Below are 24,891 nucleotides of genomic sequence, written 5' to 3' on the forward strand. Positions count from 1 at the left end.
CAAGTTCCAGGAGAGGCTCCAAAGCTACAGAGAAATCCTCCTGTCTCAAAAAAAAAAAAAAAAACCAGAAGAAGAAAAGGAAAGAAAGTAGATTTACAGGTAAGATGGTTTTATATCTAGCAGGCATGTTCTCTCTGTAGCTTACATGCTGCATTAAGCCAATGATAACTATGGATGTAGCCCAAAACAAACTTGCAATCTTAAAGCATGATGAGGTCTGTTTGAAAAGTTAGATAGGTGTTTAACATCATAAACCGTCATGTATCTACTGATAGAGGACTCTCATATATTGGACATTAATAATTTTATAAAACAATCTTTTCTCATTTTGTACAGCTATCTGCATTCCTACTTCCTCCCCTCCTCCCACTTCCTCTACCTCCCCCAACTCCCCTTTCCACCCACTTCTCAGAAAGGGTAAGGCTTGTCATGGGAGTTGGCAAATTTTGACACTTCATTTCAAGACAAGACCAAGGCCCTCCCCACTATATCTAGCCTGAGCAAGGTATTCCTCCAAAGAGAATGTGCTCCTAGATGCAGGTCAAGCACTAGAGATAATTCTTGGCCCCACTGCCAGTGGCTCTAGGACTAACAACTGTCCCTCATATTCAGTGGGCCTAATTTGGTGCTATGCAGGTTTGTCCTCAATCAGTCCAGAGTCTGTGAGCACTCCCTAGTTCAGGTCAGCTGTTTCTGTGAGTATCACCCTCTTAGTCTTGACAACTTTGCTAATATTATCATTTCTCCCTCTCTTGGGCCTGTCTCAGGTAGCTTGGCCCAGTGTTTGGCTGTAGATCTTCAGATCTGCTTCCATCAGTTGCTGGTTGAAGGTTCTATGATGACAATCAAGGCAGTCATCAGTCTGAAGGAAGGGGAAGACCAATTTAGTCATCCTCTCCATTGTTGTTAAAATCTTAGCTGGGGTCATCCTTGAAGATCCTGGGAATTTTTCTAGTGTTGTTTCTCAATAGCCCTTTAATGGCTCCCTCAATCAAGATATCTCTTTTCTTTCTCTCATTCACTGTCCTTCCCCTTCTTGAGCATCCCATTCCCTCATGTTCTCTCCTTCCCCTTATCTCTCACCCTCCCTTCTCTCAGGGAGATCCATGTATGTCTCAGGATTCTCCTCTTTACCTAGTTTCTCTGGGACCAAGGACTATAGACTGATTATCTTTTGCTTTGTGTTTAATATCTACTTATGAGTGAGTACGTATCATATTTGTCTCTCTGAGTTACCTCACTCAGAATTTTTTCTAGTTCCATCCATTTACATGCAAATTTTAAGATCATTGATGTTTTTACCACTGAGTAGTACTCCATTATATAAATGTACCACATTTTCTTTATCCAATCTTCACCTAGGGACTTCTAGTCTGTTTTCAGGTTCTGGTTATAAATAATCCTACTATGAACACAGTTGTGCAAATGTCTTTTTGGTATGAGTGTGCATTCTTTGAGTACATGCCCAAGAATGGTATTGCTGGGTGTTGAGGTAGGTTGATTCCCAGCTTTCTGAGAAACCTCCATACAGATTTCAAAAACGGCTGGATAAGTTTGTACTCCCACCAGCAATGAAGGAGTGTTTTCATTGTTCCACATCCTTGCCAGTATAAGCAATCATTGGTGTTTTAGATCTTACTTCTCTTATTTTCCTGCTTAGACTGCATATTATTTTAGCATTTCCCCCTCCTTAAAATTCATAGTTAAACATATCTTAAAAATACTTGCATGCCTGTGGTGGAAAATTATAGAAGACGGGTCTGAAAGATTTGAAAAGCCATAGATCAGGATGTCTCTTGCTAGGCAGCATCTTACAGCCATCACAGGGAAGCTGTATTCATGAAATTTCAACAGTGTGACTACATAAAGAATACCTGAATGATGACAACACTGGCCAATACCCCAGCATGGTCAGGGAAATTTGTAAGTTCTCACCTAATCTTATATATGTGTGTCATGTATACATGTGTGTAGGACCCCAGCGTTCCGGAAGAGAGCTGATGATCCCTTAGAACAGAAATTATTGAGAGCTGCCGTGTAACTTCTGTAATGGAAACAAGGTCATTTGCAAGAAAGCCAGTGTTTTTAACTGTTGAGCCATCTCTCCGTCTCACAATGAGTTTTCTTTAATCTACATAAAGTACTGCTAAGACCATGTCATGGTCTTGATTAGAAGCCGTGTATCCAGGTCTCTACTAACAAAGATAACACTCGCCCTTTGACTGAATGTTCTCTTCTTTCACTCAAACTCAACAAATACTGTCCATACAGAAGTACAGTTGATTTTTTCTTGAGATTTTCCTATACATCATCTGAGTTCCTTTCTGGTATCTCAATGAGTCTCTTGCTTGGCTTTCCACATCTCTGAACTTATCACTATGTCCACTCAGTTCCCTAGTATGATTCTTACTGTTGGCACCCTGGATCCTCTCACTACCAGTGTGACTTGAGACTTTCTTTCCTCTGGATAAGGGATGTGCCAAGCCACTTTCAGTACTCAATTGTTTGCATCTGGTTGCATTCTTTTATAGATGCTTCTATTCTTACTTCAATCTCCTACTGGTATATTACATTTTGAACATATTTCTTTGGTTTCTAAGTGGAGGTAGCAGTGTTTTAAAAGCACAGGTTAGCTTCCATATGTTTGTCCTCATGGTCATTTTTCATTATGTGTGCTTAAAAATATTTCTATCTGATTTTAAACAATGTTCCAGGCTTTCAATGGTTATCCATAATAATTGAGACTATTCAAGATTTGGCCATGCTAAGTTTGAGCACAGTATAACTAGATTTATAACTAAATTGAAACTGTACAGAATCATGGGAGAAAGATAGGACAAGCTGGTATGGTGGAGGTGCTAAAAGTGCGAAGAGTTAGTGCAGAACAAGAAGAAAAAGTATTACAGAAAGTCACAACTGACCATTTATCTTATGTCCTCATCTCTTGTCAATCAGCAGAACAGACAATTTTTGCTGGATGCAGCAGTAAATGGAGATAGAAAGGAGTCAAATTTTCTGACCTTAAGGGAAGACATAAAATAATATGGAGCTTGGCTTTAGCTTTTAAAGGATGACCCTGAGTCTTAGTCATTAATGGGGTGGTGGGTCTCTTGGACCAGTTCCTGAATTGAAGGTAGGAGTGAAGGTGTCATCAATCTGTCTGTCTCTTCCTGGAAATGGCATTGGGATAAATTCATCACACATGGGAAGGAAGACAGTCTCTCAGAGGGTGAACAGAATCATAAGATTTTGACCTCTGTATAATTATGGCATAAAGGGAAAAGTCTATAGGGACGATTGTATAACATTCCTCAGTCTTTTTACCTTTAAATGCTTTTTTCTTACTCATATGACTGAACTACAATCCATGAAAAACATGAAATTTCATTCAAAAATTGTAAGTCACTGCTACCCAAAAACCAATAAGGCCCTCTGCATTTTAAAATAAGGCTTTCTAGGAGCCTGCTGATAGAAAAATATAGGCTCTATACTAAGAAAAAATAGCATATAGTATGCACATAGAATGATGCAGAAGATTAGAAACAGCAGGTCTCAATATGACAAATTTAAAATACTCCAATCCTTTTCTTGACATTTTCAGTCATAATGTTCTTTTGCAGTTACAAGAATTTAATCCCTTTAAACATGCTTTTTCCTTCCATCTCCCTTGATTAATTCTAGCTGAATGCATTGAGGCTAGTTTCAAATCATAGGGTGGAATATTAAAGGCATATGCTAGGGGCTGATTAAAATTGGTAGATTTCTTTTTAAAGATGGAACTTAGCTTAACACAGTTATAAGGTGGCATTTCAGCGATGAAGTGCAAAGAGAACCCCCTTCTCTGAAGACACAGAAATGATCTTCATTTTTTTCTGTCACGACATTTTTATCCCTCTTTGTGTATTCCTCACAATTTTGCCAAATTTACCCCCTAAGACATAGGCATGTGTGCACACACACACACGTACACACATACGCACACCTATGTTCACATACACACACAAAGTGCATGAACACAGCTACAGAAACATGCATACAGGTGACCATGTACATGCTCACACGCGTGTACATACAAACTTGCACACATGTATGCATACACACATTTGCTCACACATATGTCTGTAAAAATGCATATGCGTGGATGTAAGCACATGCACAGAGGCACATTCATGCTCATTCACAGGACTACACACTCATGTGCACAGAAACACACACACAGTCTTTAATCCTCAGCATCTGTTTCCTCAGCCTGGAGAAAAGCACTGGGAAGGAGGAGCTGTCATGGAGATGACAAGATCGTGCTCATTTAATAATAAGTCCTCATCTGTGTGCCTAAGAGCCTGGAGCCTTGGGAGCCAATGAATGATACATTTCCAGCTCCCTGACACAGAAACAGTGTTCAGTGTATGTAAATTCTTCAGTGTTCAGTGTACATAGATTCTATGTTGCTGCCATGGTCTCATGGCGGCTTCCCGAGCCCCGCTAATGTATTAAAATCACACACTCTGGTGCACATCCTGGATTATGCATATATACTGCCATCTAAATAGCAGCCACTAGGATCTAATTTATAAAAGATATGCTGGAGGGCCTGGACCCATCACACAAGAATCATTATTTTGCCCTAGGGTTTTCTGTGTATCATTATAAAGTGTGTATGGTCCGAAAAGTCTTATTGATCATCACATTGCTTTCTTGTGAGCCCTAGTTATGTCTGATAAAAGGCAGTCTTGCAGTCTAGTTCCCATAGAGATGGGATAGTATTTCTGAATCTGATACTGCTAACATATTTAGTGAAAATATTTACTTATTTCTGTCTTTTATTTGTCTTGTTATTATTGAAACTAAAGGTAAAAGTAACCGATCTTCCTTAGTCCTTCTGCTTTTAGCTTCCTGATCTTTCTCCCTATTTTTGTTTATTTGTTTGTTTACATAGGTTTTTGTTTTTCCCTTAGAGAAATTTATAAAATTGAGAACTGTGTTCTGCATTTCCCTCCAGCACCCAATGTAGGATGATAAAAGTGAACTTTAAAAATTAAACAGTGGAAGACTGTGATTTTTTTCAATAATTTCAGAAATGGATTTGTAGTAAAATTAACATATCAGACATCTCAGAACACCTAGTATTAATTTATATTAGAGAAAAGTATTATATAAAGATATCATGTTTACTGGTTCAGAGAGTATTTGGCAGTGATTTAAATTACAACAGTATAAAGCCATTTGAATAAGACATGAAGCAAAGCAGCGGTGCTTTGTGAATATTTAAATTTGTTTTATAGAGTTTGTATTCTCAAGATGAACAGGTATAGTTCAGAACTGAGTCAAGAGATGGTGCTTATACAAAGTCCTACACAACGCAATTGTCTTCAGCTATGTACTTTCCAATGGGCATTTTTTCTAGATCTCTCTGATAAAACTGAGTCTGTGTTCATTTGATACCTCAATATGGTTCATCTCTACCATCCTTGCCATTCTGAGTTTATTTGGGATATTATTTACTTATAATTGTTTTACTGTATGCATTGTAACTGCTCCTTTAAAAGTTTATGTATAAAAGACATAGAGATGTGCCCAAACAAATCAGGATTTTCAAAATTATTTTGGTAAAGTTCATGGTTCTTCTATTGTTGGTGTGTACCACTCAAGATTTTTAGTATTGTTAGGTTGATCTTTAGTGGATGATGTTAAGTGGTAAGGGGGTTCTTACCTTTGAAAGATGAGACCTATAGGAAGGTTGTTTACAGTCTCCACCCCACCATATCTTGCTCTCCCTCTCTCCTTCATTCAGAATTTCCGTTCTCATAATGCAGTATCTCACACACATACACACACATGATGTTACTGTAATACTATCTGCCATGATGTGATCCAGTCATGAAGAGAGAAACTAGGTCTTATACACCATGAGATGTAGGGAAGAATCAGCTTGAGTCTAGACTCAACTAGGTCCCATGTTCTACATGGTGCTACTGAGAAAGCCTACAAATGTTGTCCCAGAAAAGAATTGAAGTTAAATTAATGAGTCTACCCAATTTTGAACATCCTTTCTCCATAAAAAGGTTGTTGGGAGCAGTGAGACCCCAGATCCTGAATTTCTTGTTTTCCCCTGATCTGAGTGCCTACAGCTGCTCTGAGCATGAGACCTTCAGGAGTTCTTGATGGCAGGAGAGTGGTTTCTGGTGAGTTTGGCTGGGGCATGGCTATCTCTATATAATCTGTCCCTGAACACAATAAAGGGGGCATTCTTGGGGAACTCAAGGTTAACCCATGTCGTTGTCTCTCTGTCTGTGTGTGTCTGTGTATTTTAACCTCCAGCCCCCTTTCCTGAAGCTCGGTAACTGGGTGCCAGCACATAGAGCGCACAGAGCACAGACACTGGGGAGCGGTGTGTGCGGCAAAGGTGATCTCAATAAGCCCCCTTTAATAAAGTACCCAGCTCAATTATTTCATTACAGCATTAGAAAATACAATAACAACAGTAAATACACATGGCTCTTGTACTTTAATCATTCGCAGCCCTTTAGAAGTATTATGCTATAAGTGACTTTAGAGACTCGTGTCATATACTTAATATAGAAATGTGCAATATTCCATGAAAGTATGTTTGCAAGAAATGCCTCTAACGAGTTTGAAAGGCTGGGCATTTTGTCAAATTTTTTCTGTACTTCCCTATTGAAAAACACCCAAAATTAGATATGTGGGAGACAGTTTTATTTTCTAAGCAGAGAGAATAATATAAGCAAAACTGAGAAAAGCAAAACACATTACTATGCACTCTGTCAGAAACCATGAGAAGTTAGAACAATGGCTGGAATTTGTTTCCTGAACCAGCCTTACCAGACAACTGTAGGTAACCCATTCTTGAACCAAATTTTATTCCTTCTGAGTGTGGAGCCACAGGGCTTGAAAATGTGGAGGTGAACAGGCCTTCCCATTATTCTGAGGCTTTCTGAATTTTGAGAACCACCTGGAGGAACCAGATCTTAACCACCATGTGATGTGAGGATGAATCATGCTTGAGTCCTGGTCAAGACACCAGAGTCCATGTTCTGTAAGATGCTACTGAATGGGCTGATAAATGGTGTACCAGAAAAGATCTGAGGTTTAAGAAGACAATTCGAGTCAATACTTTCCCCCAAAGGAAATGAAGTCATCACCTGCAGATAATGTTTAGTTTGGTCAACTCAGCGAGTTGGGACACGTACACCATGTAAGCTTTTATTTTATAACATGAAGCTGCTGCTGCTGCTTGTATTCATGACAAAAAAGTTGAAGAGCAACAGGTATAATCTCAGATTTCAGACAAAATGCTTGTTAGCAGTTTTGTAGACACTTCACCTGGAGGAATTTGTGAAGCTGTGCACTGTTCCTTCACTTGCTGTTTGTAAGTTAAATCAGAAGAATCTCCCCCTTGAAATTCTTAAAACTGCTCTCTGCAAGATTCAGCTTCATTACAGATTTGTTGTCCAGTAGTATTTGTGATGGTTTTTAAATGTTCACATGGGGTTGATAGAGATTTTTGAAGTTTTATCTACAGATAAAAAATATTAAATCGTACCACCAGGTAGCAGAATGGAAAAAATAATGATATTCTACATCCAAATTAAAGAGAAATAAATTGCTTCGTGATTTTCTTTATAGATAAAATCATCCACATGAATTCAATCCTCTATTAAATGGCTTCTTATCTGTGTTCGCTTTCAATGGATAACAACCTTTGAATAAATTTATGCACAAAGTTTCTCTTTCTAAAGAATACTGTTTTCTTTTTTGTGGCTAGTCTAAACAAGATGGTTGTATCTACTACTCTAGCTCTTAATACCACTGATTTTGTGGTCAACTTTTCATTTCACTAAAATTAATGCTTATGTAGTGGAAATCCAGGTTGTGTAAAACACAAACACTCACATCTGACACTGAGTCGCCTTTCTAGCTTCTAACATAATTTTATTTCCTAAACATCATACAGGCTTGTTAAAAGTGGCAAGCAGCCCATATTTCCCTTCCTGTTGGGAACAGGACCTTAGGCCGGATGTCCAATTGAGGTAACTATGGTACCATATTTAAATCAGCTTAAACCCTTTGTAACATGAATTACATATGAAGTGACTTCTTTGAGCTATTAAATTTTCTGTTTTAGTCTTTGCTTATTAAATATATACCACAAGGCAAATAACAATAATTGTTAAACATACTCTATAATTAAATACAATTGCATCAGTACAAACTAATGTAATGAGGTTTCACCAGAATTGGTTGTTCATAGTATTCTCTTGGAAAAAATTATTCATATCTGCACTTGCAGCTATTCCACTCTGTTCATTATGATTCATAATGAGAATTCTGAATCTACCTTTGAAATAGAACTAAAGCCACAATTTCCTTGTTATATTGTTTTAGTTTGTGTTTGAAGCAGCAGAATGATGACCATAGTATACAGAATGCCTAATCAGCATTATTACATCCAGCCCTTAAGTTTATACTGTAGTTAGAAATCATACTGCTTTAAAAATGAAATCATTACGATTCTAATCATTATTGTGATGCCTAAATTGTTTGGGTAAATACAAGGAAATTTCGGCATAAGTTGTATTTTCATTTTTCTAAGCCATTCCTCAATTCCATCCATGATAACTGAGTAGGATAGTGTGCAAATGGATATGAAAAGCAAATTCGCAAAGTTGGGCCAGGTGGTGTTGGTGCCTGTCTTTAATCCCAGCACTCTGGAAGCAGAGGCAGATGGATATCCATGAGATAGAGGACAGCTTGGTCTACAGAGTGAGTTCTGGGACAGCACAGCAGGGGTACACAGAGAAACGCTGTTTGGAAAAACAAAACAATGACAAAACAAACAAAAATTCACAAAGCCTTATGTAGATATTTTTAAGGTACTAACAACAAGCTATTGAAGATTTTCTAAAAGGTTTAGCATTAACTGACTGGATGCCTAAGGCTGAATCTTTTTAAGGGTTCTCCAGTCCTATCCTTCTGTGTAACACAAGTTGCTAAAAAGTAAATATTAATTATGAAGAAATATGTCCTTCATTCCAAGGTCAATCAACTATTGTTTTATTTGAAAAAATATTAATTAAAATATAATTACATTGCTTCTTCTCTTTCTCCCCTCCAAACCCCTTTCACGTGCCCCCCATCCATGGCCTCTCATTCTTTAATTATTATCAGTATGCGCGTATGTATAAATATAGCCTGATGAGTGTGTTTAGTGCCACTTGCACGCATAATTTAGAGGTGTAAACCGTGTATTATATAACCAATTAAAGGTTCTCATCCTAGGGAAGACGAATTCTGCCTTTATCAGCAGTCATTGATTGCATATACTGCTCTGCCTCTGGGCGGAGCCCCCATGATATTTCTCTATTCCACGTTGACATGCCCTGTTTTCAGCCATACTGTTCAGGTTTCATTCCTGTAGCTTCTCTGCTCTTTCAAGAAGATCCTTTTCATAGCAAGTGTCCTGGTTTTCCTGCTCTTCCAGTTTCTCTGCCCTGTCTCCTCTGGTGTTTCCTGAGAGCCTTCGGTGTGATGGAAATGTTATTAATTGGGACTGACACTACACAAGCACCTGTTCTCTATTGTTTCACCAGATGTGGCTTTCTTTAATGATCTCTACCTACAGAAAAGAGAATCTCCTGTGATGAGATCTTCTATGGTACTGAGAGGAGAGGGATTTGGAATGCATTTGGGAAGTATGCCGCTTCTGGAAAGCGGTACTAGCTCTTGGCTAAGAGTCATTACCTCACTAGCCATGACTATTTGGCAATGTTTCCAGTACCTGGTATGACTTCTCTTTTGTTGAGCAGGCATCATATAATTGGAAAGTCTTAGTTACCACCAAGATATGAGAGCCAATAATACACTTTATGGATATCTTGCCACTCTGATCACTGTTGCGCTTCACAGGTATCAAAGCTGGATAGGACTATCGATTTTCTCACTCCCTCAGGAGTTTGGATGGCATTTCCTGGTAGTATGAAAATTAGTCCTTAGGGAAAAGGCTTTCAGGTCAGATCCAGCACAACTTCTCTGAGTTCTGTATCTGAGATGAAGTCTTGTGATTTTTAGCAATAGACACTATCCTTCATTTTTTAGGGGGTAGGCAACCAGGAGCAATGGCAATATCCATAACTGTTTGGAGAGTCTCTTGGATTCCTGTGACCAATTATGAAAGGAAGTCTCCGAACACATTATTATTAGAGTTTTCATTTGCTAATCTATGTCTCTGGGTTGTAAATTAACTCTTTAACTCACATCCACCATACCTTGTGAATATGCAGTTGGCAATATTTTTCAGTTTTTCAGTGCTTGGAATCAAACAAGGGGCTTGCATACCAAGCCATAGCTATACAAATATAATGAATTACCAACTCATAATACACACACGCAGAAAGCCATACAACTATAATACTTTATCAACATATTTCTTTTAGTTAACATACTTTAGAATTATTGTTAATACTATCTCATTTATTTATATATTTGACCATTTCTCCTATCAAATGTCTTCACATAATCTACCAGTATTGGAAATTTATGTCTTCACAGACCTTTCAGTTCACACACACACACACACACACACACACACACACACACACACACACACATATATATATAACTTTTCTTAATTTTGCAGTCTATTTATTGGCTTTTTTATGCTCAGATAAAAAACATACAAGTCCTGTGATTTTATTATCTCTTGGGTATATCTTATGTGCAAATCATATACTAGCAGTTATATTTTTGGTGAGTTTACTCAAATATAAGCTTGCAATGATGTCTATCTTCAATTATATAAAATCCATAAAACCTGTGTAAGAACTTAAAATAGTACTAGATAAGTTGGTAATACATGATAACTGCTCACCATATTAATGCAGCTCCTATTGCTCTTCTACAAGGATCATAATTAAAGTATTTTGACACACTTTGTAAGATTCAACCTTTTTTTCCTTAGACCATGTCGTGCATCTATGCAATTCCCTTGTCTCATCCCCAGACATCACCTGTTCTTCCTCTGCTCATGCCTGGTGGAAATCTCGGCTAATGTTTCAGTTCCCTAGGCAAGTTCATTAAAAAGTGGGTAGCAGCAGGAAGAACAGAGGGGAGGGGAGGAGATGCGGTACAGATTTACACCTGTGCTGCCAACACCTTGGGGCTATCACAAGGAATCTTTCTAGTCAGTCTGGAATTTCAGTTGGAATGGTGAAGTAAAAAGGCAGCAGAAAATGGAGAAAAAGCCCAAGATGAGCAAGCAGGCCAAGTTCTCCCAAAATAACGGTAAGGATAGTTCAAAAGGGAATATACGCAGCTGAGTTTCCCATTGTCTGGATAGGGACAGAAATTCCAGCTTATTTCTCTAGTAAAAGAAAATAAATAATCACCAAAAGTGTGAATTTCCAGAAAAACATATGGGTAGAAATGGTTAAAGTTAAAGCATGGATTTCCTAAAATGAAAGACGGTATGCTGATGTTTTATTAAAGAGTCAGGGTTAGAATCACACCTAGTCTAGATTTGCAGATTGGGAGACAGAAATAATCACCAGCACCAAGTTTGTCAGAAGAAATATTTAAAAAATAAGAGAGACCTGAAGAGTTCTTTTCCTTGGGAGTTTTGGATTCTCTAATACTGGGTGTGTAAAACGCATCCACCACAGTCCTCAGGTTGCAGGTCACAAGAGTACACGTAGTTCGAGAGCATCCTCGTGAGCTACTTGAATCTTAGAAGAAGAAAAAGGAGAAAGTTATGTAGGATTCCTCCATGTTTCCCATGTGATTCTGCTTTAGGGTAGTCATCGATACCTAAGGTTTATTCATCACAGACGCTGGATTATCTTCATTGTTACAGGAACAAGGAAGAAGTACTGTCCTTCCAGAGAATAGGAAAAAAATAGCAGTCATTCACAGTGCAGATTTCCTAGGAAGCCTTTCACGTACACAGTTCAGCAATGCTCTGCTCTTTGAATACTCCTGGTACCAAACCCTCCCTTCTCCTTACTATCAAAGGAATTACAGCTCACACTGACTCAGAACACATTACAATGCTATCTGAGTGAGAATTTCCACTCAGGTTACATTCCAGTTCATTCTGGCTTATCATGAGTAAGCTTGGGAAACTTTCTATAACTCAGGATTATAATTAGCCTGATTCATTCATATGTGTGTTCTATGTGTATAACAAATAAAGCAGTGGCTTTATCTGCTCTCCTGTTTGAAAATTCCTTCATCACAGTAGATGCAATTATGATAAACTATTGTGGCAAGTGACAGTCTGCACAAAATTGTCCAATTCCAGGATCACCTTTTGAGGAGCTATCGTGTGTGGTAAGTATTAAACACTATCTGATGCAATACCTCATCACATAGAGAAAATAAAGGTTACTGCAGACAGCGACTATCTTTTTTAGGAGAGAAAATGGAGCTCTAAGGCTCTAAAGCTCTAAGCTACTAAGGGCTAAACTAAACTGCCTGGCATGTACTCTAGGTTGTAAATAATGCAATTTAATTAGAATATAATTTTTCTTCTATAATCCAGTAGTCTCTATTTTTGTATTATTGCTTTGCATAAGTATGACTTTATATATTTAACAAAGTAAAATGTTTTTCTAAAGGTTAAAGGCATAAGTAGACTATGAAAACTAGATTAAAGAAAAAAAAGAAAATAGGGTGTCAATTGTATGATTCAAAAAAACCCATGCCAATAAGTTGATGAAATAGAAATAACATGTGTTGTACTTAAATATTGGAGAGATATAAAAATGAAGTCATTAAAGAAATGGTAAAAATCAAAAAAAATAAAAGGGAACAGAAGAAATTTGGATGGAAATATTAAATTATTTTCCTTACTTGTTTTAACATTAGATGTTGACACACTGGAAATAATGAAAAGAAATAATTTCCTATTTTTGCAAAATATTCCTAATGGTCTGTGTAAGTTAACATTCAGTATCACATAAAAAGATGAGCTGGTTAAGAAAGCACAAGTTTAAGCAGAGAAGTTAGAAAACATCTCAGGAAAAGAACTTATAATTGGCCTATGACAATGCAGACAATGTCTGCTATATTGTGTAATTCTTAAAGGGCTTGATATGCTGGGCTAGATGATTCATGACAATAGCAGAAAATCAGTCGCCATCATCAGTGTAATCTTAACTCTTCTTAAGAAATTTAATATTCAGAAGAAATAGTTCCTTGTCAGGTAACTATATATTCTTTTTGCTTGAAATATTTTAATATCTGCCTTTTTATGCTTTTAACATTTCATTGTCAGTCTGTAGCACTATTGGGAAATGATGGCATGTTTAGATGTAGACCAAGTAGAAAGAAGTTAGGCCTTTGGGGGAGTAGCCTTGAAGAAAACATTGGGATCTACTCCTTTCTTTCTCTTTGATTCTAGGTCATGATGAGATGAGCAACTCTGAAATTTACATACTTCTTGATATAATATTCTGCCTGACCATTTGTCCCAGCCAAAACTGAAGAAATTTTAATTCAATGTATATCTTCTTTTATGTTGCTTTTGTAAATATTTTTGTCATGATATTGGAAAACTGACATACCATATGAAGAGAAAATTTACATGAACATGTTTCTGTATTTATAAGAATATTTGCTATATGAGAAAATACATATGAGTTTCCTTTAAGGATGTTTATAATAAGAAGCAGGTCAGTTAAAGGACTGGTTTCCTAGCACATATGAAACTCTGTTAGGTCATCAGTGCCTAATAAACCAAATGTGGGGAAGGTGGCTGTAAGATCAACAATATGGAGATGAAAGCAAGAATATTGCTTATTCGGGGTTATTACCAGCTACAGAGAGAGTTTGAGGCCAGTCTAGAATAGTTGAGACCCTATATTAAAGAGGGAGGGGCGGGGAAAGAGGGAGAGAAGAGAGGAGAGAGAAGAGAGATATTATGACTATTATAACTTTATTATATGTGTTGACTTTTACATTAAGAAACAAGAAGTAAAAATCGTAATGGGAAATAATATGAAAGACAATAACAGTGTCTAATATGATAGACACGCTCTCAGCTCACACTTAAATAATCTTCTTTTGCAAAGAGGTGCAAGAATGCACAATAAAGTGCTAGGTGTTCTAATAAAACCTGGACCACATCCCATAAGAGTATTCTGGTCAATGAGGTGATAAACACAAAAGTGTACACAGCCCAAACATTTGTCCCACATAGTGACTTTGTGGCGATCTTGTAGCGATGACGGTGGGGTTTAGCAATGGATTTCTCATTTGTTTGTGGTTATTGATGGACTTGGTTATATAGATGCAGGGAGATAATAAACAGGCAGTTAACTGGTTTATGCTATTACTTCATTATGTTTTTTTTTTTGGTAGAGGACTCCCTCAAAATCTTTTCTGAAAATCATTATGTCATCATACACACAGCATCCTTCCACATACTGTATTTGCCTCATCACCACCTTGCGTTTCCAAACAATCTGGAATAATTGAACTGTCACGTTTAGCCTATCTCAGGACCCTCTCTAGTGTACAAACAGTGGGAAATGGAGTATGGACTCTGTTCTCATAACATCATCACTAAGCAGAGCATGACTGCCCATGTTACTGATAGTAGATTACTTAGTTAGAATATTGATATTGACTTACAATATTACATTACTTGATATTTGCTGTCCCATGTAAAAAAGAAAGCATCTTTCTAATATAACATTACATAGAAATGACATCATTTAATTGAAAAGCCTGGCAACATTATCTTTAAATATATATGATTCCTCCTCCTTGCCTTTCAAGTGCCCCCGGCATAAGCTTGCAACCTCATCTGTCTGCCCCAAGCAGCCCCAGCTTATTTCTTTCACTGATAAGCTTCCTTCAGCCTGACTCAAGACAGTTCATCTTCCACAGATCAAGCATTTCTGTTTAACTTGCATATATTTTTTTAAAGCTTGTACAAGATGAAAATTGATATTCTGTTTTCTTATAGCTGCCGAAAACAAAAAAATTAGCCTAATGAGTAAAACTCTGTCCGTGATGTTGTAGAATACAGGTGATGCAATGAGGAGTTGGGTGTGCGGACCAGCCCCTCAGGCAGTTCCTCTCAGGGTGGGGAAATGTTCTCTTTTAATATTCTTTCCATGGCTTACCTCAAGGGCTTTTAACATTCAGGCTTGCTAGTTCCTTTTCCCTTGTGTTGCTAATAATTTACTGTGGCTATTTTCAGCATGGCACACAACTGCTGTTGCTCCTAATGAAGAATGTTCACCTCAGCTCTTCCCACCTTCTGCTCAGACTTAATTGTCCAGAGTGAAACTGAAACCTTAGTAGGAAGCTGCACCTGGCAGTGATGATGTGGGTAGTCCTGGTAAAATGGGCAGAGGAAAGCTATGAGTACCACAGCCCCTGTCAGGGAGACCCCAAGGAAGCCAGGGCTACCAATACTCACTCTGAAGTCTTGGATGCTTGGCAGCAGGGACTGTGTGTTAAGGTCTAACATCAGTATGGGTCCCAGGGCCCAAAAGCACAACTTCTCAATTAGTTCCTGTTGGCTGATGCAAATGAACTTGACAGTGAGAGAAAGCCTCCCTCAGTGGACTTAGCATTTTCTTTAAGAGACAGGCTGTTCTGTAATCGTTAAATGAAGTTTCTTCAGGTCCTTGTGAACACCAAGAGCCTCTTCATTTAGCTCTTGTCAACCAAATTGGAAGTTAATTAACCAATTAGCGGCAAGATTTAAGAAATGTCTGCATTTAAGGATTATAAGATAATTTTATTCCAAAATAAGTATTGAACATTTTGCTGTAAATAGCATAACAAAGCACCATGGGAGGATCTCAAAGCAAAGAGGAGAAAAAAATGCTTTATTGAAGGAGAGAGAGCACGAGCAAGGAACTCAGGACCGCGAGGGGTGCACCCACACACTGAGACAATGGGGATGTTCTATTGGGAACTCACCAAGGCCAGCTGGCCTGGGTCTGAAAAAACATGGATAAAACCGGACTCTCTGAACATAGCGGACAATGAGGACTACTGAGAACTCAAGAACAATGGCAATGGGTTTTTGATCGTACTGCACGCACTGGCTTTGTGGGAGCCTAGGCAGTTTGGATGCTCACCTTACTAGACCTGGATGGAGGTGGGGCTTCCTTGGACTTCCCACAGGGCAGGGAACCCTGATTGCTCTATGGGCTGACGAGGGAGGGGGACTTGATTGGCGGAGGGGGAGGGAAATGGGAGGCGGTGGCGGGGAAGAGACAGAAATCTTTAATAAATAAAAGAAGTTAGCTAGAGAACACCAAAAAAAAAAAAATAAAAATAAAAACAAATAAAAGATTCTTCTGGGAGAACGACAAAAGAAAATAAAAGAATTTTTTTAAAAAACTGCTTTATTCTTGAAGTAATTTGATTTGTGTCAGACAGCTCCACCAGGAGTGCTTATGTAAAAGAAAAAGCTCTGGGCCAGGGCAAATGGCTCAGCCCTGAGGAGTGATTCATGTGCTTTAGTTCCTACCACTTAGACGGGGTGGCACACCGGTTCCTGTGATTCCAGCTCTGGGCCATCCAGAGCTTTCTTCTGGCATCTGTAAACACTCAAACACAAACAACATACACAAACACACACACACGACACACACATTATTTTGGCTAGTTTTTAGTTTTAGTTTTGGTTTTGGTTTAGAGTTGAAAATAAATTTTCATAAAATACATCCTGAAAAAGTTTCCCCTCCCCCTATATCTCCCAGCTCCTCCCTACTTCCCTTCTCTCTGGAGTCTTCTTCCTTCAGAAAATAGCGCACCTCCAAAAGGCAATAATCAAACAGAGCCAACCAAACACAACAGGACAAGATAAAAATTATCCCACTTTGGAAGGCAGAGGCAGAAAGATCTCTATGAGTTCAAGGCCATCCTGATCTACAAGGGCTAGTTTATTCTAAAAATCTCTCTCAAGCAAGAATATTCAGTTATAGGTTTTCAATTCTGGATTCTTTTATTGAACAGCTTAAATCTATATTTTCTTCCTCCCTTTACTTCATGACTTTATTAGTTTATAAGACTGTAGGTTTCATTTTTTAAATATCCATACAGATAAAATTCTTAATCAAATATTCTTTGAAAAGTCTATGCAGAATTAGAGAAATATTTATAAAGAAGATAGCATGGTAAGTTTCAAAGTATCTTTCAAAAAGAGATTAAGGTAAGGTGCTTTTTATTTATTTTAATGTAGATGCCATAGTTAGGATCAAATAGAAAAATAAGAACTTACCGTTTCACAGTTATGTACATATGCTCATATTATGTGTATACTTGTATGTGTTAAACACCCTATGAATGTTCATTCTCTATAAGTGTACATTGCTTACACATTCATATATCTCCTTATAGCAGATAAAAATTTAGGCAAATTTTACCTTTATAACTTACTTTATTGATTTTACTGTGTTATGTTAATAACTAAACATGTGACATTAACATTTAGAAAAATTAGCAAGAAATTGCTAATGAAACATCCATTAGCTTAAAAACATGAAAAGTGAAAATAATAAACTACTGAAATTATGTAAAAAAATCTTATACACATTAAAGTTTTACTATAAGAAATGTAGTTTGTTTCAATTACTGGTGATCCCAATTTATTTCTGAAACACCACATATTAATGTAAAAATGACTGTAATGTAGCAAATTATTTCTACGTTTTAAAATTAAAGAAATTTCATCCATGAGAGATCAATCCAAATATTATAGTTTTACTGACTTGTAATACATGAACTAGATTTGCATTTAATTTTCACAACTTGTTTCCTCATTTCTTTCTCCCTCTGTTTTCTCTCTTTGAAGTAGTTTATCTTTGAGTTATTATAGTAGGTAGTAGGCAGAATAATGTCTCTTGAAATATGTTTCCAGCTTTATCTTTGTAACTTGAAAAAATAGTGTAAAAATGTGAATTTAAGGTTCCAGACCTTGCGATTGAGAACTTGCCTTAGACTAGAGAGACTAGAAGAGGGATAGAGTGAGTGAGTGTTGAGAGAGACGGCTGGAATTGGGGAACATTTGCTGGTGGTGTGGATACCTAGAGAGTGGGAAAGTCCTGGAATCTATGAGGGTGACCCTAATGAGATCTCTGAGTAGTAGAGGGTACAAAGTCTGACTTGGCCACATTTGTAGTCAGGAAAGGCTTCCAGTGGTAGGACTGGGTTATATTTGGTGGAGTTATTTGGTGAAAAGTCCTGTTTAGATCCCTAAATAGCCTTTAAAGCACAGAAGTTCTCATGGCTACAGCAAGAGAGACTCGGCACCAGGGGCTGAATGTTTTCAGGGACTGCTGAGCAGGGGAAATCTTATGCTCCTTTTCCTGCTGTTGAGATGTAGAGACCAGGAACAAGCCCTGAAAAAAGAACAATACATTCTCAGGGTAACTTCCTCCTGAGTCTAGTGATAACTGCAAAAACAGAATTCTGGGTCCTATAGAAAAAGGCCTCCTAAATACACAGCATGCCTAATAAACATGAAGGGGGCTCTCTCTTACAGAACCCCAAAAGAAGCTGAGGAACTTTATGATTCCAACCATTTGAAAATCTTGCTGAAGAATTTTCAAACCAAATTGATTAATTAATTAAATTGTGCTGCTTGAAACCTTTAGATTTGTTGTAACTTTGCAACTGGATCTATGCTTTCTGCACCTATAGCCTCCTGATTACCTAACCTCTCTAGGTCAAAGGACTGTAGCTTGATTATTTTTACTTGACAGCTAATATCCAATTATAATTTGACTTTATGGTTTACCTGACTTGGGATGATTTTTTTCTAGCTGCATACATTTGCCTACAAATTTCATGTTTGTTTTTTAAACCACTGAGTATACTACATTGTGAAAATGTGCCATATTTTCTTTATCCAGTATTCAGCTGAAGACCAGATGTGCTGTGTCCGGTTTCTGGCCATCCCTGAGAAGAGGGAATAAACTAGATTCTGTAGGTGGACTGAGGGCAGATGGGCACAGGAGCAGAAGAGCTCAAGTTGGGAGAAGAGGGATAGGGGGAGTGAGTGTTGAGAGAGAGACCGCTGGAATTGGGGGACATTTGCTGGTGGTGTGGATACCAAGAGAGTGGGAAGTTCCTGGAATCTATGAGGGTGACCCTAATGATACCTCTGAGTAGTGGAGGAAACAAAGTCTGACTTGGCCATGTTTGTAGTCAGGAAAGTTTTCCAATGGTAGGACTGGGTTATATTTGGTGGAGTTATTTGGTGAAACGTCCTGTTTAGATCCCTAAATAGCCTCGCCTAATGTTAGGATAGGAAGAACTTCCTCTGAAAATTGACCTATATTGTTGGGAAGCTGCTTGTTTATTTCCCAGCTTCCCAGACGCCTTAAATAATCACACAGAAACTATATTATTTAAATCACTGCTTAAGCATATTGCTAGCTAGCTCTTACATCTAGAATTAACCCATCTCTATTATTTTAGATTTTTTCCATGAGGTTCTTGGCCTACCAGCAAGGTTTCAGCACATCTGCCTCCAGCAGAGGCTCCATGGCTTCTCTCTGACCCCACCTTCTTCTCCCAGAATTCAGTTTAGTTTTCCCCACCTAGCTTTACTCTATTCTATCACAGGTCAAGGCAGATTCTTTATTAATTAACCAATCATATTTACAGCATACAGAGGGTAATCCCACATCAGACCTGGGGGTGAAGACAGTTCATTGAACACAGAAAGAACAAGGTGGTGTAGGCTTGAAGCCGTTGCTCCTATATTCTAGTCCCTTTGGTGCAGGAAGGTAGCCTGTGGTTATGGAAAGAGAAGCCTGGACACCGACTCAGCCACAAAACCCTTGACCTACAACCTGTCCTTCTTGCAAGATATGTTAGGGCAATGTGAATTGCAACCAATGTTTCATTTAACTTGAGGACCTCTCCACAAAGAGGAGCAGATGCCAAAACTGTCTACGTGGCTAGCAACCAGAGAGTGTGTAGTCCAGAGACCTAGAATAGTTCAAAACAGGACTGTTCTAAAAATGAATGAATGAATAAATAAATGAAATGATGCCTAATGATGTTATGTTATGCTTATAGATCGGAGCCCTCCCTGTCCAATTGTCATCAGAGAGGCTTCCTTCAACAACAGATGGGAGTGGATTCAGAAATCCACAACCAGATATCATGGAAAGAGAGTCTAAATTGGATGTCTCGATCAACCCCTTTGGCTACTAGAAAACACACAGAAAAGAGACTGTAGAAATCAGAAGAGATTGAGGACATAGGAGAACATGGCCCATAGAATCAATTAATCAGGGCTCACACAGATTACAGAGACTAAAACCACAAGGACAGGGCTTACATTGGTCTGCACCAGGTGCCCTGAGTATGTTATGGTTGCCAGCTTGGTGTTTTTGTGAGACTTCAAACAGTGGGAAAGGGTGTGTCTTTCCTCTTTTACCTGTCCTTGAGACTCATTTCCTCCTTTTAGGACGTCTTGTCTAACCTCAATATAAGGGTCATCACCTTGTCTTCTAGTACCTTGTTGTTCTGTCTGGCTATAGTCTCTGTGAGGCCCGCTCATTTCTGAAGAAGAATAGGGTTGTGTGTGTGTCTGAGGGACAGTGGAGGGGGGGATGTAGGAAGAGGGACGAGCATGAAACTGTGATTGGAATGTATTGTATCAGAGAAGAATCAATTTTCAATAAAACAAAAACTATAACCACCTTGACTTTTAAAAACTTTGGTATTCATTTTCACTTCTGGGTCACATATGTTAAGCTTTTGGAAGTAATATTTTTAGCAAATTTGAGGACTCTATGAATATTCATAACTGTTTCAAAGTTGTCTTAAAGAAACCTCTGGGATTAGCAACTGACAGATAAACTCTCTGGTAGCCCCCTTTATCTGCCTCCTTTATCTGATTTGCAAATTTTTGAGCTTTTCAGAACTTACCTTCATTTGCTATTGTGTAGTTTTATGTTTTAAAGTGCTTTAGTTAGCAAACTATTTCTGAGAATCAACCAGATCCATCAGTTGGTATGGAGAGTTACTTAAATATCATCTTCTTCTTTGCAATCACCTTTCTTTGTGGGAAAAGGAAGGGTTTCCCTCCCTTAGAACCATTAGGCCAGTAAGATAATAATAGGTTCATTAAGTTAGAAACTAAAATATTTAAATGCAAGAAATCCGATAACTTGTCGAGGATCCATTTACAGAATATATTTTTACATGCCATATCTGAAGACGGAGGGTGCTAGTAACCATGGGGCATGCTGGAAAAGGTTGATGATATTCTACCAGATAGTAAAAATGGTCTTATCTAAGGCTGTTCTTTTTTATACCATGGGGAATCATCAACTGTGCTACATATGAAACTGGATATGTTATTGAAAGACAAGAAGGATTTGTGTCTCCATATAAATTGAATGACTGCAGGTTCATAACTATCATCTAGTGCTTATAAAAATTGCTGAACAAAAACATGATTTCAAGTTGATTTTAATCCTTAAAATGAGAAATTATCCTTAGAATATCTGGAAATTTTATTAGATGTAATTCTTCACTGAATTTTTCTTTGGGTTTATGTGCTAGATCATCAAATAGAAGTTGTTTCATGGAAGAAATTATTAACAATAAATTTATGTGTTTAGTTTTTTTCCTTTTGTATGTATGCCGAGGAGAAATCTTTTTCAATTATCTCCATCATGCTTGACAGGATTTTTGTAAGGAAAGACAAAATGACAAACATATTGTATCTATTATTATGTTAGTATTCCATATTATGCAAACTATTTGTCTCAGAAACAGTCTATATTAATGAAAGAATTATAGACTGTTTAAACATTTGAGCAGCTAGAAACATGAGCACATTCAGATTCACACAGTGCTGATAAAAAATTGCATGTACTGATATTTCCCTATTATTATGAAACAAATCTTACAATGTTATATTTGTTACTTTTATTATGCTATGACAAAAACATGACCAAGGTAACTTATAAGTGACAGCATTCAGATGGAATTATATTGTCATTATAGTCCATGATGCCAGAGCCAAAAAAGAAAAAAAAATGTCAGTTAACAACATCTTGATTCACAAGTAGAAAGCAAAGATAGAGCACTGGGAATGGTGAACTTATTAAAACCTCAAACCTCACCATCAGATTCCCACCTGTTTCAACAAGGCTGCTTATCCTAAACCTTTCTAAACAGCTCCATCAATGAAGACCAATTATTTGCATTTATAAGACTATGGGGGAATTCTCAATGAAGCCACTACAAATATCTATTTTCAGTTTACATTGCATTATTAAATGGGGAATTCAAGTAGATAGGCAGATGTGCATGGGTTATACATAAAGAATACTACTGACTTTTAAATTATGATTGGAGTCCTCTGGGATTTTACTGTAAGTGAAAGCATGTGGGAAAGGGGTTCTAGAACATGAAGTGTTCCAAAGAGACTGCTTGTTTTTGCAGGCCAACCAGCCCCAAAATAATCAGACAAAAACTGTATTCATTAAATCACTGCTTGACCCATTAGCTCTAGCTTCTTATTGGCTAGCTCTTACATCTTAATTTAACCCATTTCTATTAATCTGTATATCACCTCGAAGTCGTGGCTTACCAGCAAAGTTTCAGCACATCTCCCTCTGGACACGGATCGATGGTGTTTCTTCTCAAACTCTGCCTATCTTTCTCCCATCATTTCATTTAGTTTTCCCTACCTACCTATGTTCTGCCCTATCAATAGGCCAAGAAAGCAACACACAGACAGAAGGACCTCCCACATTAATAAAGACCAAGGAATAAGTCACATCCTAATAAACAAATGCATGAGAGCTGCATAATAAAGTGCACATCACCCAACTGTGTCATAGATTCTCAAATGGTGAAAAGTATGACCTATTTATAACCTCACATACAACTAGAAAATTTTTTTATTATAACACACTTAGAAAAAATATTATAAAAAAAAATAAAGAGAAAGGAGAATAGAAAAATTATTTCAGGTAACATAGGATAAACATTTTTTAAAAACAAAAATAAATGTCAACCTCATCATTTTAAGTTCACCCATGGTTTATTTTAATGAATTCAAAATTAAATTGTAGATTATTGGGTCTTAATTTATGCTGTTAATGAACATACTTGAGTTACATGTTACTATTGCTATGATGGAAAATAACTTAAAGAGAAAAGCATTTATTTGGCTTCCATGTCCTGAATTAGAGAAGAAAAGCACAGCTGGGAATAAACTTGTAAGGAACTGGAGACAGTAGTTAATGGAGAGAGCATGGAAGAATGCTACTTACTGACTTGTTCCTCATAGCTTGCTCAACCTGTTTTCTTATATGACCCAGTGTAGAATATTCCTTTACACTGTTTGAATATATGTTGCTTCGATTGGTTAATGGCTGGACAATTACAGGTTAAGCAGAATTTCAGATGCGAGCAAGAACAGGAGGAGTCTCAAGAGTCATGAGGAAATGCAAAGGAAGCAGGAGATGAACTTGCCATACTAAGAAAGATACCAAGCCATGTGACAGAGCATAGATAGAAATATGGTTTTAAGTTATAAGAACTGGTTAGTGATAAATTGAGTTATGGTAAGTCTCTATGTGATTATTTCAGAGGTGACTTATAGGAGAGAATATTCTGCCTACAAACCAGGACCACCAGACCAGAATGGTACCACCCACAATGGGTTGGGTCCTTTTATGTCAATCACAAATTAAGAAAGTGCCATAGAGGGTTTCCTAAATCCTGATTTTAAATAGGATTCTTTTTATTTGAAGTACCCTCCTCTCAGATGATTTTAGCTTATGTCCAGTTGGCAGAAAACTAGTCAGCAGAAAATGGTTACAAATTAATTAATGGTTAAAGGAAATTCTATTTTGCTTGCCATTGGATTTCCAGTTTCTGTAACTGTCTGACCTGGGAAACTCTTATCTCAGCCTTAAGTAGAATACTATAACCGGATCTAATCATGGAGTCAATTTAGTTCTTTATTTCTCTTCCGATGTCTGTCATTTCCCCAAAATAGAAGAGTCCTTTATGGTTTCAGAATGTACTAATGAATGATTTAGAAACAAGAGAGACAGACAATAGCAGGTTCAGTACAGAGAAAGAGAAGGAAGGCAGGAGGATGAGAAAATGAAAAATGATAGGGCAACTGAAGACTCTATTCTTGATATTTATAATGTGTCTATTTTGTTCAAATGTGGGTGAAAACTGTATGTTCATTAGCTCTTAAGTAGCAATAGAAAATATGAAATTCACATAAATAGACAAAACTACCACTAAAAAGAAAACTGTCTAAAGACATTGGAAGATTTCAAAGGGACAATCAAGATACAAATAATAAAATACTGTTAAAAGTTTTTTTTCTGTATTCAAAGAATTTACTTTATGTACTGTTGACAGAAGATAGTCACTGTAATTCTGTCTTGCTGGTAAGTGATTAAAACATCATTTAATTTTTTATATCAGTGCTAATAAGAAATGGATTCATCTTTTCTTCTGCTTAGTAATTGCTTGGTCTGAGTCCATTTATAGCATCATTTACCAAATACATACACATAAAAATAATTATCATTTCTCAAGACAGTCTCCAATAGATTGTGGATAGAGTCATTAATTGAAGGTATATTCCTTAATTCACACGAAGATGCCTCATGCTATTCATTCAACCACAAATCTATCTAATGGCATGTATGAGGTAACAGAATTGGTTTGTCAGCATTTTGGATATAATTGGAAAACCTCAGCTTGCCATTACATCTATGCTAAATAATATTCTTACATTATTCTTTAGATTACAGGCAACCAGGCACTTCATTATTTTATAGCTGGCTTGCATTGTGGAACTATTACTTGAATAATAGAATTAGAGAAGTTATTTCTCTCTGTCCTGTA

Source organism: Microtus pennsylvanicus, chromosome 7 (genome assembly GCF_037038515.1).
Source record: "Microtus pennsylvanicus isolate mMicPen1 chromosome 7, mMicPen1.hap1, whole genome shotgun sequence".
Classification (NCBI taxonomy): domain Eukaryota; kingdom Metazoa; phylum Chordata; class Mammalia; order Rodentia; family Cricetidae; genus Microtus; species Microtus pennsylvanicus.